Source organism: Pongo pygmaeus, chromosome 2, assembly GCF_028885625.2.
Source record: "Pongo pygmaeus isolate AG05252 chromosome 2, NHGRI_mPonPyg2-v2.0_pri, whole genome shotgun sequence".
Lineage (NCBI taxonomy): Eukaryota > Metazoa > Chordata > Mammalia > Primates > Hominidae > Pongo > Pongo pygmaeus.
In genome coordinates, this window is record NC_085930.1 from 182,281,658 (window position 1) to 182,294,375 (window position 12,718).

Here is a 12,718-nt window from a genome sequence, read left to right on the forward strand (position 1 = left end):
TTTTTAAATATAAAAATAAATTTTTAGCATTGGAAAGGAATCACAGGGCAAGTCTGTTCTAACACCTTTACTCTAATGATGAGGGCTAGAGAGGCGGCACATCCCTATTTAGTGGCAATGGCAGGACTGAAGTTGGTCTACAGGCTCTGGTTCTGGGCTCCATTATATCCATCCATAAAGTAAATCAAAATTTATTTGTTAAAAACACAATGTCCTCAGCAGTTAGAAGCACAAACTCATGGCATAAAGTAGGCAGAATAAGGGTGGATCATACAGTGCTGACTTTAAATATCCCTTTTTTTCTTAAGAATGTATTAATTAATTCAATCATTCATTTATGATTTACTAAGCAACAACTCTGTCACAACCTGTGTCAGTACTGGGATGCCTGTACTCACAAAAAGTTCATAGTTTAGTGGGAGATACTACTTTAGTATGCATCAGAATCCCCTGAAGTCTTCTAGGTTCCAGGGCCCACAGATTTTGATTCAGCATGTCTGGGGTAATGCATAGGAATTTGCATGTTTAGTAAGCAGAAGAGGGCTGTATTGAAAACACCAGAGGTTCACATCGTGCAAATGGTTATGGCATATGCTCCACCTCCTGACTTTCCTACTCCAACTCCCACCACTTGAATTGAAAAGTATTAGTAAAAAACAATACTGTCATAAAATGAATTTTAAAAGTGTTTAACAAGGGTCAGATATTATTATCATTACTTTCATGCTTCTTTTGAAATACTAAATGCTAGAGCAAGTTTTCCCAGAAAATTACTTTTTTGGTAATGCTACTTTTCTGGTGACATAAGCATATTCATGATTAGCTTACTCCAGAGGATACTGATATTGGTGGTCTGGTGAATCATGTTGGCCCCTCATATGCTTTAGTTTGCTTAGGTAACACTGGTACCTGGGCTTCCACGGATGAAGCAGTCTGCCAGAAAGACAGAGGCTGCATTAGCTGTTGATGCTAAAGAAACACTTTAAAGTCTAAATGGCTACTCTCTTGAAAAATAAGTTTATAAGAATGAATTATTGGTAGACATTCACTCATCCATTTAGTCAACAAACTCTTGTTGAGTTCCTGCTGGGTAAAAATACAGGGCTAATTCCTGGGGAATTACAAAGATAAATAAAATGGATTGTGCTTCACAGGAACTCAGGAGCAACAGATCAGAGATGTTATCCATCTTTCTTGGGAGGATGTTCCAAACTCAAGAACCAAAGTAGCATGGAAGACAGGACATGAATTTTGGATTTGGAGAGATATAAGTTCAAATCCTAACTCTGTCTTTTCTTTGCTGAAGAAACTTTCAGCCAGGTTACTTAACTTTGATGTATCTTGGTTTCCTTACCCAAAAAACATGAATACTAACTAATTCCTCATAGAGATGATTGAAAGATTGACAAAATAACGTGTGTTAAGAACTAATGCATCATCTGGCCCACAGTAAGCTCTCTGCAGAGGACAGCTATTATGGTGTTAAATATTGTGCTCTCTATATATTCTACTGCATGTACAGATTTCTATGTATTCACTGTATTTTATATATACTTATATATAATATTTATACATAAAACATACTAATAATGTTTAATTATTGATGACTTGTTTTACATTGTGAAACTGTTTATACATAAACACACATCTGTATAATTTTTCTTCTTAAAAATAGTAAGTTAGCAATTAATATTTATATGAAAATTGAGTCAAGACATTTGTTCCCTGAGGATTTTGTGTCCTGAAGAACAGTCTGTACAACTGGGGAACACCTATCACAAACAGGGATGGCTGACCTACCTTCCAGTGTTATCATACACCAAGCAAATAACGCATGATCCACTGGAATGGGTATACTATGGGTAATGAATGAATAGTATTTTCCATCACCTCGCAAATAGAACCTGAGGCATGAAGATGAGACTCCTCCTTAATTATTTGCGGAGGTTGAACTGGATGTTTATTTTTGTCTTAGATCATTACATATCACTGTAAAGTATCTTTTGGAGTAGAATGGAGACAGGTAAAGATGAACATAGAAATCCTATAATCGGCCGGGCGCGGTGGCTCATGCCTGTAATCCCAGCACTTTGGGGGGTCGAGGCGGCGGATCACGAGGTTAAGATATCAAGACCATCCTGGCCAACATGGTGAAACCCCATCTCTACTAAAAATACAAAAATTAGCTGGGCATGGTGGTGTGTGCCTGTAGTCTCAGCTACTTGGGAGGCTGAGGCAGGAGAATCACTTGAACCTGAGAGTCGGAGGTTGCAGTGAGCCGAGATTGTGCCACTGCACTCCAGCCTGGCGACACAGTGAGACTCTGTCTCAAAAAGAAAAAAAAAAAAAAAAAAGAAATTCTATAATCCCCAAACATCTCATATAATACAGCTTTCACCATTGTCATTTTAATATTTTATAATTGTTTACAGTGCATTTTAACTTAACCCCTACACTGTCCTTCCTTTTACAAGTTGCAGAATAAATGCTTATTTTTAACACTTGAGAAACCGTTGGTTGAGATTTTTCCATATGATTTGCCTGAGGATAAATAGCACAATGTTGTATGGCACTTATTACAGAACCTAGTAGAGACAAAGATAGTAAAAAATGATCTGTTTATCTACATATGCATGTCAAGCCACTTCCCATCATAAACAGCTGAGCCAAAAGTAGGGCTCACCTAGTTCTTTGCAAGATTCTTGCTTTGACATTATACTAAAGATAATATAATTATGAAGTGCTTTCAGATGTAACCATTTGGAATTTGTATATACTTATCCTAGGTAAAAAATAATAATAATTTCTTACTTGTATAGCGTTTTAGTACTATTATTTGAATATTTCTTCTGAATCTTTTTCTAGGGTAAGTCACGATACTTATTTTGTGGAAATGCATTTGTCTGTGAGAAAAATTAACTTCAGAATTGAGATAGAGGAAATGTCAAAATAGTTTAGAAATATAATTTTTTACTTTTTCAATCATGTTTCAATTACATTTAATGAAGATTTACAGGTTTAAGGACTATAGAAATATTTGAGGACTGATTGCATATTAATCATCCACTGATATTTCCCCAGTTGATCTCAGCCAAAGAAAACCATAAAGTCAAAGAACTGCTTGGAAAAAAATATTTTGGTTTGTGCAAAACTTTAAAACAAAGACATACTTTAAAATGTACTATTTTAACAAATGGAACCTAACAAAATATATCGTTCAAACAGTTACACGTTATACTCTGCTTATGGGTGGGATGGAGTAGTAGATCAGAACTTCTGTTGAGAACTAATAGAAAAGCAGAATAAAAGACCAAATCATTTGTTTGAATATAGCTAAGAAGGCTATGAAGAGGGTACAACTCCCTCGTCAAAGTGACCTGACTTTGACAGGGGCAACTTCTGGGGGCATTTGCTAATCGTAGGCATGGGGAAGAGTGTGAGCATCTCAATATTTCACTGAGGGAGGGTCACTGGTGGGTAATGTGGAAACCTGTAAGCTTTGGGTAAATATGTGGCAAGCCTCAAACACCAAGCTCTTTTACCACTCAGAAAAGAATGCCAATTTCTGGGCATTCATGGGGCAGGATGGCAAAGTGGAAAGCCTCTGAAAGGAAAATAAAATTTTTGCAGTCTTACGAGACAGAGATCCACAGGAGAAAGGGCTTTGGAGAAACACCACACGTTCAGCTGAAACTCTTGAGAACCGGGGTATACTAGAGGTAGACTTTTTCGAGGGTTGCAGCTCAGCCTTAATATGAAACAGTCCCTGATTAAATTAAGATGAACTGCCACGTTATCTGCCTAGTGAAAGGAAGGATACATCCATTATGGAGGAAGATACATCATTGGGATCTTCTATAATTTTCTATACACACTATTCAGCACTTAATGGAAAATCATTAAGTATGCAAAAATAAAACCTCTCAAGATAACAATTAAAAAAAACAAACGAAAAAGTAAACACTAGAAACCTACCCATGGCTGATCAAGATATTAGAGCTAGGTAAGGAATTTTAAAACAACTCTAATTAATATATTTATGACAAGAGAGTGAGAAATGATAAGGAACTTTACCAGAGTATTAGATTCTATAAAAAGAATAGCAAATTCTAGAGTTGAGAAATATACTATCGGAAATGAACTCATTAGATGGATTAAACAACACATTAGATACAGCAGAAGACAGATTTAGTAAACTCAAGAAACAGCAATAGAATATATCTAAATTTAAGCAGAGAAGTAAAATAATGAAAAATATTATTTAAAAAACCTTTGGAAACATGTGAAACATAGTGAAAAGGTCTTAACACAGTATAGTTGGATCCCTAGAAGGAACACGGAGAATGAAGCAAAAGCAAAAGAGAATTCCAGGAGGAATTAAAGAGTAATAGTAAAAGTAAATATGTAAGAATATACACATAGAAGTAAATATTGACTGTTGTCACTTGACTGCATAAGGCAATAATAGAAATGTCTCTACAGGATTTAAAACCTAGGCAGAATTAAAAAGAATGGCAACAATGATGCAAAAGATGTGAGAGTGTAAACAGAGTTCAAGTATTCTAATGTTACAAAATTATTAGGAGTTTGGTAAAAATAATCATTTGTATTAGAGTGGAAGAAGTCAAGGATTCATGTTTAATTTCTAAGGTAGAAGCTGGGGAATATAAAATATAAACTATTATATAATTAACAAATTTATGTAACAAAAAATTAAAATATTTTTGGATTAACCCCAAAAAGCAGAGAAATAAAAGGGACCAAATAAAAACAGATAGCAATGTGGTAGACATAAACCAAAATCTATCAGCAATTACTTCAGATTTAAAAGAACTCAATATTCTAATTCAGAGACCAAGATTTCTCACAGGAAAAAATTACTACCCCCAACTCAGAGACCAAGATGTTCTCCCAGGAAAAAATTACTACTCCCAACTCTACAGTGCTTAGGAAAGCTACACCTTAAATATGAGAACACAGAGAAGTTGAAAATAAAACCATCAAGAAAGATATAGCATGCAAACATCAACCAAGATAAGGGATAGCTCAACTAATAATCGGACAAAGTGGAGTTTATGGAAAGAAGCATTACTAGAAATACAGAAGGTATGTTAGTTATTAATTTATTGTTACTCGGCTCCATACCCACCCATCACTCTGTATTGTGATACTGGAACTGAAATCTGCAGACTACATTTTTATTTTTCCAGCTGGTTGAAAGTTAGGCTCTGCCGATAGAGGGTACTGGAGAAACACTGCAAAGCTGAAAGGGGAAGAAGGGACATTTCCTTCTTGGAATTTTCTGTTTCTGCCGGCAGCAAATGTTTCTGTTTGTAGGGGTCTAGGCAGCCTTTACCGATGCGGTGGTGGCCCGCACAGTCAGCAGGTATTCTTTTGTCAAATTTCTTCATCGCCACAGCCATGCTGCTTTCCTAGTTCTGAGACAAGCGAACCTTATCTTAATGACTTCCCCCGCCACACTCTCTTCTCAGAGATCTGAATCTTAGCCTTGTAGGACCTCCTCTGAGCTTCCAAGTTACTTACTTGTTCACGTCCCCTCATCCCTAAGGATGCACAGGGAACTATACAAGGAGAAGACAGAAAAATTTAAATCTGTCTTCAGTGAATAACATGGCTTTTAAGTACATAAAATATAAAAAATTGATGAATAAAAGGAGAAATTGACAAATCTCCAATTATAGTGGGAAATTGTAACACACCTCTGTCAATGGCTGATGGAATTTCAGACAAAAAAAAAAGAAAGGAAAAAGGAAAGAAAAAACTTTCAAGAACATAGGAGCTCTGTGTAACATAAGCCACAAACTTGGCTTAATAGACATATGTCAAATCCTGCAACAAAGAACATCAGAATGTACATTCTTTTCAAGTGTACCTGCAACTTTTACCAAAATTAACCATAGCTCACTCATAAGTCAAGCCACAACAAATTTCACATTTTATATGGAAAAAAAAAAGGGCCAAGAATAGCCATGTTAATCTTGAAGAAGAACAAAGCTGACAGACTTGGCCGGATATTGAGAATTACTATAAATAAAGCTATAGTAAGGAAGGCAGCATGACTTTGATGCAAGGATAAATTACACCACCTGAAAAGAATAAAAAAGTCCAGTAGTAGACTTACATATAAATGTTCATTTAATTTATGACAAGAGTGACCCTGGCATGCAAGGGGGTGCTGTGGCTTAAGCATGTCCCCTAAAAGTTCATGTGTTGGAAGCCTGATTTTCACCTTGATGCAGCAGGGTGGGGAGGTGAGGTCTAGTGGGAGGTGTTTGAGTCATGAATAGATTAATGCTGAGTGAGTTAGGGAGTAAGTTCTTGTAATCCCAGCTACTCAAGAGGCTAAGGCAGGAGGATCACTTGAACCCGGGAGGAGGAGGTTGCAGTGAGCTAAGATTGCACCACTGCACTCCGGCCTGGGTAACAGAGCAAGACTCTGCCACAAAAAAAAAAAAAAAAAAAAAAAAAAGTAAGCCGTTGTAAAGCGAGGCTGCCTCTCATGTTTGGTCTTCCTTTTGCATTTCTGCTTCCTCTTTGCTTCTTTGCCACATGGTAATGCAGCATGAGTTCCTCACCAGAAACAGCAGATGCTGGTGCCATGTTTCCTAGACTTCCCAGCCTCCAGAATTGTAAGCCAAATAAACTTCTTTTTAAAATAAATTACCCAGTCTCAGGTATTCTGCTATAGCAACAGAAAACAGAATAAGTCAAAAACTAGAATGATGGCTTTTTAAATAAATGGTGCTGGCCTAAATCAAATGCAGCAAATAAATTTTGATACCTATCTTACATAATGCACAAAAATCAATTCAAAATGCATTGCAAAAGTAAATGTAAAAAAACAACAACATTAATGCTTTTAAAAGAAAATGGATGATTTTATGACTTGGATAGGCAAGGATTTCTTGAACAGAACATAAAAGTAAAAAATTGGATTATATTATACATAATGATTTTTGTTCATCAGAACACATCTTTAAAAATGAAATGACAATTCATGGAATAAAAGAAAATATCTGTAGTACATATATTTGATGTGGACTTATATCCAGAATATATAAAGGACTTCTATGAAAGAAGACAGAAGAAAAAGACCCAGTAAAGAAGTGGGCTAAACATTTTAATAGACATATCACAAAAGATGATCTCCAAATGGTCAGTAAACTCTTGAAAGAGTTATTAACTCCCATTAGTCATCAATGGAATGCAAAGTGAAACCACAGGTTGATACCACAGCAAATCCACCAGAAGCCTAAAATTAAGAAGACAGACAATACCTAGTATTGGCAAGTATATGGCATAAGTGGAGCTTTTACACAAAGCAGATATAAATGTAAGATGGTACAACCAATTTGGAAAGCTGTTTGGCAGCATCTGCTTCCTCCTATATCCTGTACTGGCAGATTTTTTTTCCTATATACCCAGCAGAAATGCATACAAGAATGTTCACAGTAGCACTATTCACAACAAAGTAATAACATAATAACATTGAAAACATTCCAAATGCCCATGAATCATAGAAAAGATAAAAATATTGTGGTATATTTATACAACGGAAAAATATTATTAGCAGTGAGAATAAAGGAACTACAACTACAAGCAACCACATGGAAGAATCTCACAAATAAAACATGGCGTGAAAGAAGCCAGATACAAAAGAATACATATTGTATGGTTCATTTAAATAAAGAGCAAATTTAGGCAAAACTAATTTGTGGTGTTAGATGTTAGATTTGTGGTTGCCCTTGAGACGGTGAGTAGTAACCCGAATGGAACAGGGGGAGCTCCTGGGCTTACTGGTACCATCATTTCTGGCTCTGAGAGCTGGTTACACCAATGTGTTCGTTTGATTAAATCTGTCTTCATTTGTGCCTTTTACCAAATGTATGTTATGCATTGATAAAAAGTTTACATTAAGAAAATTACAGGTCAAGACAGCTTGAAATTTTACATACAAAGACTCTGAGTTTTCCTAAGGCAAGTTTTGCCTAAACACATGCCCCCTACTCCCTTACCTACAGTCTTTGCATTGTCTAAGAATATAAGCAAGAAGGCAGGGTAAGGATTTGATAGTTAGGAGGTGTTTTCTTCAAAATTCTCCAGGAGGGTAAAACCACACAAAACAAATGAAATGCGGTTCATGTTAGTGGCTTGGAAATTATCAGACTGTGTGTATGGTAGATAGACTGAAAGGGATTCCCTGATTACATTTCTGAAGGTTCCAAAAACCAGGGCAAACAGCACTGAACATGTAGTAGTTGCTTGCTTTCGTTGTCATAATTATTATTTTTTACTTTTATTTTTATGCTATCTTTTTAAAAATAATTTTTTATTTTTATTATTTATGGGTACATGGTGTATATATTTATGGGGTACGTGAGATGCTTTGACATAGGGATGCAACGTGTAATAATCACATCATGGAGAATAGGGTATCCATCCCCTCAAGGATTTATCCTTTGTGTTACAAACAATCCAATTGTATTCTTTTAGTTATTTTAAAATGTACAGTTAAATTATTATTGACTGTAGTCACCCTCTTGTGCTGTCAGATACTAGGTCTTATTCATTCATTCATTCTATTTTTTCCTACTCATTACTGTCATAATTTTTTAAATTTAGCTATGGCAGAGGGAGGAATAAAGCCTCTGTGCTTGCTGTCTGACCCAAACTCGCTGCAGTTGTTTGTTATATTAATTGGAAAATAGGGTGACCTAATGACCAGACCAATGACCTCAGGCTCAGCCTTACCTCAGTCAACACCCAGTCCTAGGAGAAGGTGGGAAGAAGGGTCTCAAGAGAGGCCAGTGGGACCAGAGAAAACAGTGACTCAAGACCCTTTCCCTGTGCAGCCGCCAAGTAGATGAATAAGCTTTCCCTGTCCTCTCTCGGGAAGCAGAGAAAAATGGTGACCACTTGAGAGGAAAAACGTACCCAAAGAACCCATTTAAAAACACTACTGAATTGTATTTGATGAGAAAGTTTAAATAATCCCTCTCTACATTTCCACATTTCAACATTAGTAGAAATTGGGCCTAAAGAGCTCGCCTGATGAGTTCTGCTATCAAAATAAATCTGCCTCTGTCATCACTGTACATCTAAATCAGCCTATACCAGTTTAGAGCAACACCTCCAGGTGGGAATGTCCCAGAAAGAAGCAGCACTCTCAAGCCTAGAGGAAGACATGAATCAGGCTCTGAGGGATTCTTTTCAAATGGCACCTCCCGCCCATTATATCCCAACCCCATCCCATTATCTTGAAGGAATATTGTGGATGTGAAAGATCTGGAAGAATAAAAAATATTGCAAATTAGGATGGTAGAAAGATGGCTGGAGGACAGAAATGATCACCTGCTATTGAAAGATAAGAAAGAACAAAATCAGAAGACCATGATGTTAGACAAATTCTATAACAACAGACAGAGGTCACAGAAAGGTCCATGGAAGGCAGGATCTATGGGAGGAAAACAGGAAAAGAAATGGCAGCTGCAGAAGATAAACCTTCTATGAACACTAAAACTTCCTCCTTTTCTACATTCATAAATGGTGTCAATTTCAATGTATTTCAAGTCTTTTCTTTCAATCTGATGACTCTCATATTTAACATGATGCTTCTTCACTGTTAACTATATCAGTAAATATAAAGGGTGAGGAAGTTAACTGAGAGATAGGAACTTTTGAAAGCCTTTAATTAAGCCTTGGCCCCAATACCTAAGAAGGTTCAGAAGCCTTCTATGTGTTTATTCCTCCATTATCTCCTTCTCTGAGGGGGATCCCGTGGACTCTCAACACGCACACACACACACACACACACACACACACACACACACACACACACACACACACATATCTCCCTAAAGAAGAGACCAGATGTATTAGGTCTGGGAATGTATGTTAGAGAGGACTACTGCAATCCTTTCTTTCTTCACCTTAAACTTAGGTTTCCAAATGTCTGTTCAACAGGAATGAGAAGTGATTTACATCATGTTTTTGCTCCTTACATCTTCAAGTTAACAAAATTGAGCTGATTTCTAACAAGTTAAATGCATACTTTTTTTCTTGGTGGGGGGTGATAATGCAATGTCTTCTCAAGCTATAACTTCGGTGATCGTTCAAGACAGCATTGAATTCTTCTGCCTGAGTTATGCTGGCTAATAGGAATTTAATTGAGAACCGGTGGGAGAGCACTGAAGCATTCATGCATGTGAAATCAGATGAACACCCACCATGTGGAATTTCCTAAGGAAAGTTATTCTGGAGGAGAAATACAGACCAGGTTGAATGCCAGTAACTTTTAAGCTAAGACGTAGAGCTATCTTCCTAATAAGTAATGAGCTAAAGGTCCCTGAAGAAAAGTGAGGCCAGTATTTTCAACTCTATGTTTTCAAACATTTTAAAAACATCGGCTCAGAGTTATATACAATTCCCTTCCTCTGTAAGATATTAATCTTCCTTAACTTTGATTCTATATAATAATGCTTAGTTTTGAAAAGCACATGCACAACTTATTTAGGTAAATCTAAAATAAACAGCAAGACAGAATAACTAATTTGTCTATGAAAAGAAATTGAAATCAGGAGCTGATTTCTATTCAGTAATTATAATACAAGTCTTCCTGAAACATTTCCTTTTAAATGGCCTATTTAAAACCATATCAATTTTCCACTTCTTGTGCAATTCTACATGACAGTGTGAATTCAGCTTCAGTTTCTACTCATAAAGGTTAAAGAGACGCTTTCTAACACCTATCCTGTGTCAAATCAACTCAATTACCTTTCAAAGTTGCCTAAATCATGAAATATTAATGGTTCAAATAGATGAATTCTGCACATTTCAGAATAGATGTATGTAAGTGTACATAAATGTATATCACATCATATGGTATGTAAATACATTTACTCCTGGAGGCTTTCTAAAATGTAAAGCTAAAGCTGAATCTTCACCTTCCAGTAATTTTACAATAATTTTCCCCATCATATAGAGATTTGGAATCCTGATATCAGTCATAGCCACTGGGTTCTGCTTTCTTATTCACAAAATGGAGTTAATGATAATATCTGCCTCATGTAATTGTTGAGAAGAGTAATATAGGAAGATTGCCTGAAAATAGTAACCGCTCAATAAATGTTAACTATTGTTCTATCATTATCATCATTTTTGTTATTGCTGTTATTATGGTTCAGCAATTTTTAAAAAAATTAGACAATTAGAAAAATGCTCTTTCTGTTAGATGGCTTATGCTCATTCATTGCATATATTTTGAAATTTAGCTAGAACTATGATAAATTACAGTCTTTATTTTGCTATCTTTAAGCTAGACTGCTGTACTATTTTATTTTATAACATCCCTGAAAAACTCAGCAAGCTCTTCGTGAGTGCAAAATGTTACAACTTGAACGTTACTTTCCAAGATGACTCAATATATTCTACACTAGTTGAAAGACAATACTCCAGGCTTTCTGATGTAAAAGGATTTAAAAACCCTTGAGCATATGGTGTTTGCATTGCTTTTGTTACTATGGCCTACAATTGTTGGGGTACCTATTCATTTATTTCAAACTGATGTGTCACATAAAAGGAACAACAACAAAAACACAACATGCAGTCAAATTCTATGTAGAGGAATAGTCACACAGTCACTGTGTCTTAATTAGAAAGAATAGCCGGGCGGAGTGGCCCACGCCTGTAATCCAAGCACTTTGGGATACTGAGGTGGGTATATCACTAGAGGTCAGGAGTTTGAGACGAGCCTGGCCAAGATGGCAAAATCGTGTCTCTACTAAAAATACAAAATTAGCTGGGTGTGGTGGTACGCGCTTGCAATCCCAGCTACTCAGGAGGCTGAGGCAGGAGAATCACTTGGACCCAGGAGGCAAAGGTTGCAGTGAGTCAAGAAGGCACCACGGCACTCCAGCGTGAGTGACAGAGCAAGACTCTGTCTCAAAACAAACAAACAAACAAACAAACTCCTGCAGTAAGGATTAACTGTGGGTTTATGCCTGGAGATCATTTTAAGGTTCTGTATCTCATAGTTCATGCTCATTTGTTGCTTTCTTTTAGTCATAATCAATTTCCAAGGTGCTAGTTTCACTGTTCAGAGGATGAACAACTTAATGAAATTAGGGTAGTTTCTGTTATAATACTGCTAGTCCATTAAATTTAATCATAAAGGGTTAAACAAAAACACAATACAAAGTTTTTATGCATTTATTTCAAACTAAGGCTTACTAAAAATGGTAAACACTTCCCCGATGCTTCAAAAACAGAGAACTTTACTGACATCTATTAATATTTTATGGGTAATAAGTCCAAAATGCAAATTTTAAACAAAGCTTGAACCTGTTTTTAATTGCTTGTGCTGAACAACCTTTGAACAGCAAGGTCCTTGTGAAAGACATTCATTCATTCATTTACTCATTCATACAGCAAACATTTCAGAGCATGCATTTTACGCCAGGCATGATGTTAGGATACAGAAATGATGACATGGTCTATGTCTTACAGGGAGCTTGGATTGTTTCTCTCCCTAATATCCTACTCCTTGACGTTCAAAGTCTTCAATCCACAGTAATATTATAGGTTAAGGAGACAACAACCCATATCACAAATGATAAAATGTGAACTCTGAATTAGCAGCCATCATCTCCCACTTGACTAGAAGATGTCCTCAAACTATACACTTTATTAGGGAATATAT

At 36.3% G+C, this 12,718-nt stretch overlaps 1 protein-coding gene across 2 annotated transcripts in view; it reads right to left on the reverse strand.

The window, feature by feature from the left end:
- Nucleotides 1–12,718, reverse strand: part of SPATA16 (spermatogenesis associated 16) — a 252,692-nt gene that overhangs the window by 239,481 nt on the left and 493 nt on the right. The window lies entirely within an intron of this gene.